Source organism: Eupeodes corollae, chromosome 3, assembly GCF_945859685.1.
Source record: "Eupeodes corollae chromosome 3, idEupCoro1.1, whole genome shotgun sequence".
Classification (NCBI taxonomy): domain Eukaryota; kingdom Metazoa; phylum Arthropoda; class Insecta; order Diptera; family Syrphidae; genus Eupeodes; species Eupeodes corollae.
In genome coordinates this window covers 43,034,962-43,045,598 of record NC_079149.1, presented here as the reverse complement: position 1 = coordinate 43,045,598, position 10,637 = coordinate 43,034,962, and positions in this window count along the sequence as shown.

Genomic DNA, 10,637 nt, shown 5'->3' with positions numbered 1-10,637 from the left:
TATATACATGGCTTGACTTAGCTTGGCACACATCTTCGCATGGCTGTAATTCTCTGCTGCTTAACAATGGCGGCGGCTACGGTGCGGTGGTGACGGCGGGCGGCTATAAAACGAACATCTCATTGAAAATGTAAATCCAATTCAAAATAAAATCTTTCAACAAAAAGGGGAAAAGGAAGGGTTAGAGAGGAATTATTGACAACACCGTCCCTGGATCACTATAGTTAAAGGTTATCATTTATACCCCCAAGGACTTACGACTTGCGGTGCCATGGAGGACAGGCCAAGGAAATTAGTCACTAATGCAATATTACCACGGGACGACAGGCTATACGAGCTATAAGACGATATGTACCAGAAATTTCATATGTTGTGGGTGTGACAATATGATGGGAGCATCTTCATCTTTATCCGCATTTAAAAAAAAAATGTGCATAAGATCTTGCAATTGTCAGTGATGACACTTTTTGTTTCATTCTTAATTAATTGGAAAAATATGTTTTATATTAAAATATTGAACGAATGAAAATAAACCTTTAAGGTATAAAATTCCCAAAAGTGCAACAAGTTGTTTTCAAAGTGATAAAAAATTGCTTAATTGTGTGTTACACTTTTCTTAAATCCATTTTGTGGCAAGTGCTAATGAAAAATACTTATGAATTCTGACATTTTTTAAAAACTGAATCTTAATACTATTTTTTTGTTATCAATTGTCATCACTGATTTGAAAAATTTGAACAAAAATTCACCTCCTGTTGAGCTACGGTGACAGCTCTCCGTTGCTTTTGTATAATATATTACGTATGGAACTTATTAATCCCGTTATATTCGGTTAGGTTTTGCCTTTATTTCGAAATGTTGTTTTCAATTGGTTTATGGCTCCAGAAATCCCAAAGAATTTGATTTAATAAAGGCTATCCACCACAACCCTCTTTGGTCCTCTTAACCCGTGTGAACAATGCCTTATTCATGTTTAAAAGTTTGTTGCACTTTTGTGCTAAATATTTTCAGATCTTAACATTTAAAAAAAAATATATAAAATTGGGAGTGTTGAAAATAAAAATTCAAACACAGGGTCCTTGACTCTGATGGCTGATGGTCTTCTTATTCTTAGTCATATGAAAATATTATATGAGGATTGCATGATTTTATTGTAGGATTTATTTTTCTTTTATTTTTTTTTTGCAGCCAAAGCAAAAAGGCTATTAGAAAAATTAAAAAAGATGATTTAGTTGAATAATTCAATTTCTTGGCTCAACAATGGATTTCTTGAACTTAGATGTTTCTGTTTCAGCTTTTGTTGTTATTGTTGTTTTGTTTCATAGTCCTGCAAAGTTAAGGATATTTTGTTCATACATTAGTGTGTGCAGTGTATGTTTAGTATAGTTTGCATTTTTTTTAGATCGCGTGTCATATTCGCATATATTCTACAAAATAGGTGGATTATTTGAAGTCATGTACTTAGCTATGTATCTAAATATGTATAAATTCTGGACATGTGTACCTACATATATGCAATTTAATCCCCACGACCGAGGATGTCTAGAGGTTATATTGAGGGTAGGTTGTGCTTGTATCTGTATATTACAGTAAAAGCGTGTTACAGGTACATATAATATAATCCGGAAGACTTACACCATATTTCTGCATGTACGTCAGAAAACTTTTGGTTTTGTCAGTAATTTTCAAATAAGTTTACATTATTTAAACAATGTCATGTATGGAAAAGTTAGGTTTGTACTCAAACCTGAAAATGAATTTAAGATCAATAATTTGCAAGTAATCGTAGTCTAGTGACTTGTGTAACTTGGCAGCACTACACAAATAAAAAAAATGACAGTTCCCTACAAATATCTTTTTTTCAGATAAGCATCTGCATTTGTCATCTCGAAAATTTTACGACTTAAATATGATTTCATCTCAAAAACAATTTTGTGCAACGAAGACAAATTTTTTTGACATCTGAAAAACATTTGAAAAAAATCTAATTGACAGCTTTTATTAGAAAAATGAAAACCTAAAAAAACATTACTCAAAGTTGGTAAACATGGAATTTCGACTTAAATATCTTTTCAAAATCTTGAGATTATGGCTTCAAACGTATTTTATCTTATAACAAATATTGTTTTCAACATTTGGTAAAATTTTGAGAAAAATCGAATGGACATTTTTCTTACAAAACACTTAAAACTTAAACAAAATTTAACAAAAGTTGGTAAAAATTGGTTTTGGACACAAATATTTTTTTAAGCATTTGAGATTATGGCTTCCAACTAATTTTTACTTTTAAGAAATATTAATTTCAACGTTCGGTAAAATTTTGAGGAAAATCGAATTGAAAACCTTACAAAAAAAAAAAACAATACTAAAACTTGGTAAAAATTTACTTTTGACTCAAATAGCTTTTCAAAAACTAAAAATATTGTCTTCAAACTTTTTTTTATTTCACAGAAAATATTGTTTTCGATATTCAGTCGTTTTTTTATATAAAAAAATAAAATCTACAAGAATTAGTACCCAAATTTGGTAGACATTGATGTTCGGTTCTTGAAATCTCTCAAATTAATTTCATTCATCGAATTTGTAAAAATTTTAGAAATGCTATTTAAATCGGTAAAAATTTGTTTTGGACGAAAAATCTATTTAATCTATTTGTCAATATATGAACAAAAAATTTGGTAAGTTTAAAATTTTTAAGAATAATTCAACTGAAAACTTTTTTAACCCAACATGCAAACCTACAAACTTTTGAGTTAGACAAATCTACAGACGGGATGGGAAGTTATCAGTGTGGTTCGCAGTCCAGCCTCTTTTTGTAAATGCCATTCAATCGAACCATGGATAAATGGTTTTTGAGCTGCCTTGTACAATTGTAGCACAAATAAAATACAAAGAAAAAATGACAGCTGACATTTTAGAGGAAGACACAAAGAGATAACAACGTATTTTAGGTGTAAGGTGTAAGTTCCTAGATAAGACTGAAATTTAAGTATAGGTAATCATTCCATTATTAGTTTAAAGCTGGTAGAGCTGACATTTGACTTCTGTCAGACTCAACTATCATTTCGAGTGTCATCATTTTGGTTAAATGTTTGCCATATACGATAATAGATTACTTTACAATCGAACAACTGGCTAAAATCATATTTATTCACATAAATTGTGAAGACATTTGAAGAGAGTTCAGGCGTTACTGATGTGCAAGTGGTTCCGATGTGATGATCCTAATCAATTTTTGGACGTGGTGCTCCAAGCAATTAAAAGTGTAGTCGAGGACCTTTTTTGGCTCCTTGAATCCAGGACAGATACTACCCGAAGTGTGTGAAAAAGTGCTTTAAAATCGCATCAAATGAATCGCATGATGAAAATCTTCCTGACCATTTGAATGTATTATTTTTCACACTTAAAGCCTAGTACGCTGCTGATGCGAAACGAAATTTCCCATAAAAAAATGACATGACGAAATCATAAACGAAAAATTTCGCTGTGCTTTTCGTTTTTCAGTACGCTGCTGAACAACGAAATGTGTCATTTTAGTGGATAGCTGTACTTGATTTTTTAGTACAATTCTCCACTCTTTTCGTTCTCAATTTAATTGCCCGGTATATTAATTGCTTGCGAAATTTTGACGTTTAATTTATTTATTGGAAAAAATTGTTTACAAATCTAAATTGAAAATTTCATGTGGGTGCGGTGGCGTAGTGCGTAGTGCACTAGCTCCTCACACGCTAGATCGCTTGTTCAAGCCCAGCTCGGGCAAAAGTTCTTCAAAAATTAAATTGAACAAAAAGCGATTAAGCACCACTAAAGGAGTCTGATGATCGGGTTGGCCCCCGTGAAATAGCTATAACTCCAGCCTATGAACTTGGTGGTAGCACACACAAGTTGTTGTTGTTTCATTCTTATATTCAATAATTATAAATTGAAAATTGTTTACTCGTGACTTTCGGTGTTTTTGTTTTTTGTTTTCCACAGCTGACAGAACTCTACACAAATATTTTTCCGTTGTGGTTTTCGTTTTAATTTCGCTCTACACTTGGAGACCACCGAAAAATTTCGTTTCGCATCAGCAGCGTACTAGGCTTAATAGCAAAATGCAAACTTTTTTTGCTTGCCTTTTTATTAAGTTTTTAGAATAGATTATTGTAATATTCGTGGGCTAAGGGCAAATTCTTTGTTGGCATACCTGCTGAATTTTTTATTCATGGGTATAGCTTGGTGCCTTTATTCTTTTCCCAACATGGCCTCGCCATATACATTAGGAATGATGTTTCTTGTCAGCTCTTACCACAATATGGTCTTTGCACCAATTCCTTTTTTAATTATATGTGGTTTAAATTCTCCGTAATTAAGCAAATCATACACTACTGCTTCCTTTATCAAAGCTCAAATTTAGACAGAGTATCAACTTCTTATGAATTTGATGTTTTGTCTGATTCCATCCTAAGAATTGTTTCGTCCTATCCTCGCACTGAAATCGTTGTTACGGGCGATTTCAATGTACACAATTCTTCATGAAAAAAAAGAAATCTTCGCTAAGTTGAACCTCAGGTAGTCAACGAGCCCACCCGAATATCTTACGTTGAAGGTCGAGCAGAAAACACTCTTGACTTGTTTCTTACCACTGACCCTGATAAGTACACTGTTAATGTTCTATCTCCTTTAAGCACATCTGATAATTGTGTTATATCAGCAAATTTCTCGGGTCAAAACTGTTCAGTTAAAGAAAGAGCTCCTAAGAGAACCGTTTGGCAACACGAGAAAGCCAACTTTTGGAACTTTTATACCGAACAGGGTTAAAAGTATCAGACCCAAGGAAAACGCATGGTTCAATGCAAGCTGTAAAGAGGTTATTAGGGCCAACAAGGTAAGTTTCCATTGCTATTAAGCCAACCCTACTGAGGAAAGCCGGAAAAAGTTCAAACAAGCCAGGAAGTCCTGCAACGCCCTTATTCGACGGACCAAATTTTACACGACCAAAAGTTAAGGCAAAAAATACTGCAATGTCCCAAAGGCAGTAAAAATTGTTGGTCATTTGTAAAAGACTTGAGGAATTCTTTCTCTTCTTCTGTTCCTACGCTCGTTGTCAATGACATTCCTTTTGTTAGCCCTTAATAGAAAGCTAATTTCTTTGCCACCAATTCTACGCTACCAGTGAGTGTTATGACTCCGCCTGTTCTTGAGTGAGTTAGTGATTCTATGGGACCAATCTTTTTTCGCACTTGTACTGTGGCAAGAGTCCTAAGATATCTAAACACACATAAATCCGCTGATCCGGATGGTATCCCCGCTATTGTTCTGAAGAGGTGTTCTTTAACGCTGGCAAAACCACTGCTTAAGCTTTTTCATCTGTCCTACTCCTCAGGTCTCGTTCCGAGCGGATGGAAAACGGCATTTGTCCAGCCTATTCCCAAAAAAGGCAAATCTTCCTCACCCTCTAACTACCGACCGATTGCACTTACGTCCCTTCTTTCCAAGGTCATGGAAACGCTGATTAATTATCAGCTCAAGAAATATCTTCAGGTTCGAAAGCTTCTTAATGACCTGCAATACGGTTTTCGTAGCAATAGGTCCACTGGTGATCTCATGGTTCATCTCACCAAACAGTGGAGCAAATCCTTACATCGTTTTCGAGAAAGTATGATTATTTCACTTGATATTTCAAAACCATTTGATAGGGTTTGGTATCAGGTTCTCATTTCGAAAATGCGTGAATTCGGTTTTCATGAATCCCTGCTTCATTGGATTAGTGATTACCTTTCGGATCGTTCAATACAAGTAGTATTGGATTAATTCAAGTCTAAAAACCATAAAATAAATGCTGGTGTGCCCCAGGGCTCTGTTTTATCTCCAACACTCTTTCTCATTTTTATTAATAATCTCCTGTCTGCAACATTTAATCCAATACATTGTTTCGCTGACGATAGTACTCTTAGCTTTTCATATTTGTTTTCAGACTCACATCCATCTTCTTAGGATGTGGAACTGCAACGACAAAATATGATAAGCTCATTAAATTCCGAACTAAACAGCTTTGTTCAATGGGGAATACAAAATTGCGTGGAATTTAATGCTTCGAAAACCCAATGCTGTCTTGTATCGATAAAGCGAGATATATCCCCATTGCCATTATCAATGGATGGCACTTGTATCAATGAGAATGAACACCTCGATATTCTCGGTATGTGTGTCACCAACCACCTCTTGTGGAATCATCACATACATAGGCGATGCAAGAAATATTTCACACCTTTTGATCTGGCTGTTATCTACAAGACTTACATACGTCCAAAGCTTGAGTATAACTCCCATCTCTGGGCTGGTGCTCCTGCAACCTACTTAAGCCTCTTGGAAAGTATTGAACATAGAGCATTTAAATTGATAGATGATAATATAATCATAAGTACATTTACTTCGCTTGAACATCGTCGTAAGGTCTCTTGGGTGACACTTTTTTACCGTTATTTGTATGGCTTATGCTCTAGTGAAATAGCCAGTTGCATTCCTCCCCTTAAACAGTTCAACCGCAATACTCGCGCTTCTAGGAATGCTCATTAGTATACCCTCGAGCCCAACTTGGGTCGTACTGTCAAATACAGAGATTCGTTCTTTAGCCGTACTACGCGGATGTGGAATGCCTTACCACACTCTGTCTTTCCTAGTCATTGCAATATTCAGGAATTCAAAACCAATGTGCACCGACAGCTCCTTTTAAACTCTCTCTCCTCTTCCTAGTGCTCACACTGTGCCTTTGCATAATAAGGGTAGTAATATCCCCTTGAGTGTGAGTTTCTAATTAGACCATATAGAAACGTTTAAAAATAAATTGAATCAACCCAAACGGGAATAGGATATATTTATTTATTAGTAGTTTAACATTTTTGTTGGAATGAGTTTTTGTTTCCGGTATGAGGCGTTTCTCAGGTACACATTCCGCACGGCTCATACACTGACTCATCTTATCCTAAGACCGCTTATAATTTAAAAAAGAACTCGTTTCAAAATAATACAAAATACTAGGAAATTAACTTATCGAAGGAAATGGTTTGTGTATTCGATTAGTTAGTTCGTTCCACACAAACCATTTCTTTTGATATTTTATTTTTCCATTATTTTACATCTTTGTTATAATAAAGAGTAAAATTGTTTAAAAATTATAAATGAATATTCAATAAAAATACAATTTACATGTTCTACGGAAAATTCTTTTCCTTTTCAAACTAAGACTTAGACTTACAAACGAAATCAAAATTTTATAAATCAAATCTTTTGTTAATTTCAAGATACACTTAAAGATTTAAAATATTGAAAATAATGGCCACTTTTTAAAAATCTAAATTAGTAAATGTTTATATAAAAAGTTATTGAATTGAAACTTTAAAATCCTTGTGAGTTTTGTATGTAAAGATTTGTATACAAATCTACACTCTTTTCAATAAATAGCATTTAAATAGCTACTCCCTGTTATCTTGACTTAAAGTAAAGGGCAACGTTTCATTGCAAGATGTCCTTAACTATTCTTAAATTACAACAAAACCCCAATTATTGTCTAAATGTCGCCAGCTCAATTGTTCAAACCAAAATACTTAACATTTTAATTGCATGACGCGTACAAACACTTAGTTGGTTTTTATTGTCCATATAATCTGATGGATGTTATTTTTATTTTTAGAAAATTTTCAACTACGAATTCACAGATTTTCAAATCGTTAAAAATAATTTCAAATTTGTATACACTTGTATGTTTATTACACAAACAAATGCATCCAACCAAGTACAAAAACTACACAGTCATACAAAAACGACTATCAGAATGAAGAAAACAACCATAAAAAAGTATCAAGAAAATCCCTAAACCTCGAGAATTATTCGGATTGTGATTTGGATTCGGATTCGGACACGGGACAAGCAGTGATTCATTGGAATTGTATCTTACAAATGGGAGAGAAAAGACTGTAAAACAGTTTAATTACACATTTTTACGATTAGAAATTAGATAATGGGTTATAAAATATACGAGTATAGTCAGCTAAAATTTAGATGGGTCTTCTTTATACGAGGATATGCTCTGATGTAACAATGGGGTTCTGAGAGTGAGAGAGGATAGTTGTTTTGTATTAATGGGTCTATCGACCCGTTTATTTACACTAATTGATGGATAGTGTGAGATTTTCCCTGTAACTTGAATAATAAAACAACAACAACAAATAGCAAGTTGTTAAGTCAATGATTTAACAGTATATCTGCGAGCTGGGACTATCTAACGATCTTTTAAAATTTTATTACAATTTTGATGGTGCTATCTGACGAATCGTAATATAAACTATTCAAGACAGATTTATGTCAACATAAAGTTTTTCAAGGAAGAAGCTTATATGGTAAAGTCTATGAAGTCAATTTATAAAAGCATTTGCTTACTAAATGAATAGAAAAAACTTAAAAAAAACCAAAATTATTGAATGTCATTTGCTATCATAAATATTGTAAAGAAATCAAAATGGACAGAGCATGGAGCTCGAAGCCCTTTTGTAAATTGTTAAAGAGTCTCCTCAAACTTCAAAAGCAAACTATATCAAAGTCTAAATTGTCTTTACGACTTTGGTTTGTGTTGAACAATAAATGAAGCTGCATCACTTTGAGCGCATTAAATCATCACATCTGCATTTTGAATCATTATAATTTCGGTGATTCAACAAAACTATCTTGATGATGCATATTGCATATACTCGTACTTTTGCATATATTAAATTAAATACATAATTTTCACCTGAATGATGCAACATCTGGAATGCAGGAAGCTGCTATCCCATCACAGATTAATCACCTTTTCTCTGATGCCATCCTTTAATAAATCTCTGTTAAAACCAAAAATAAACCCAAACCAAAGAAAACATAAGCCTTCCTTTCATTATTATAATGATCGCGCTCCGCACTACCGTGAGGTAGGTATAAATATACTTAAAGAAGATAACCACAGAGCGCAACACTTTATTTAATCGTAGTCATTATTTTTTTTTTTTTTTGAATCAAACTTAAAATTAGGCCTTCTTTTGTCAATATGACTTAATCCCGATGATAAACTCTGAGTATGAAATAATTTCAGAAACAAGTTGAACACACAAATGTATAACTGCAATGTCAAAATACACAGTGGGTTTTTTATAATTTAGAATAAGGAAAAAATAAATTCAATACTAAATAATGGGGTTTCCAATAAGCCGTTTTGTTTTTTAAAATCCTGCTACTTTGTTAGCTATCACTTTAGAAGCTATCATCTTTGAACATTTCACAAGTAAAAACTATATCATTCCTTAAAATTGACCGACTCACACTTGAAAAAAAATGTTGAAATACTGCAAACTCACTGCAAAAATTGTGAACATTCTCAGACGGCAATAGTGGAACTGATGAAAAGATTTAATCTTCTGGGGCAATTTACTGAAGTGAATAATTGAAACCATGTCCGTTGCTGACAAAAGAGGTTGGAATGCGACCCCCATTCGTGTCCAAAGTCAATACCTTCACTTATTTTCGAAATATTCGAGTCGATAATCAGTTTTTACCAATTATTTGTAGTATTTTTTTTTAGGTTTGTATTTTTATTAAAAAAAACTGTCAGTTAAATTCTCAAAACCTCCGTGGTATAACAAAAGGTTGGCTAATTTTAAAAATAAATTATTTGTATAAAATGTCAAAACCTTTAGATGACAAACATTCATTTTGTAAACTTCGTAAAGAATTCACGGTTCTCAGCAAATTCTTGCACAGGAATTATATTTCGAATATGGAGCTTAATTTGAAAAGTGATCCGAAAAGATTCTAGAGTTTTATTAATTCTAAAAGGAAATCAATTGGCATTCTAACTGCGATGAATTTTAGAGGGGATAATTCTACTGACATTAATAAAACTCTTGATCTTTTTGCTCAATTTTGTTTAATCAGTTTACTCAACTTCACAAGGAAACTTGGATTTTCTTTCAGATATTACCCCTAAAGTAGATATTGGAGGGTTAAATGTACTTCAAAATCTCAAATCCAATCACATTCCTGGTGTCGATGGCATTCCTGCTCTTGTCTTAAAAAATGCTCTTGTTCTGTATGCTTTTCATTGCAAATTATATTGAACTTATTTTTATCGTCCGGAATATTTATGGACGAATGAAAATCTTCTTTTTTGATCACAATTTATATGTCTGGTTCGAAAAATAACGTTGAAAATTACAGAAGCTTTTGTAAGCCGTACACAATTCCTAAATTGCTCGAAAGTTTAGTAAAGACCAAACTGGATTTTTTGTAAAGAACATGTAAGTGATTCCCATCATGGGTTTATATCGGGTAGATCAACTATTACTAAACTCGCATGTTTTTCCTCTTTCGTTATTAATTGTATTGAAAGTCAAAGTCAAGTAGACGCTATCTACACGGACTTTAGAAAGGCATTTGATTCTGTGTGCTACAACATTCTGCTTCGTTAGCTTCATATCTTTGGGATTCGCTCTAATCTCCTTCAGTGCATTTAATTTTTTTTAACTGATAGGGTATAAAAAGTAAAACTTGACAATTAAAACTCGAGATCTATTAAATGTACCTCAGGAGTTCCTCAGGGTAGTCATCTTGGCCCACTTTTATTTATAATC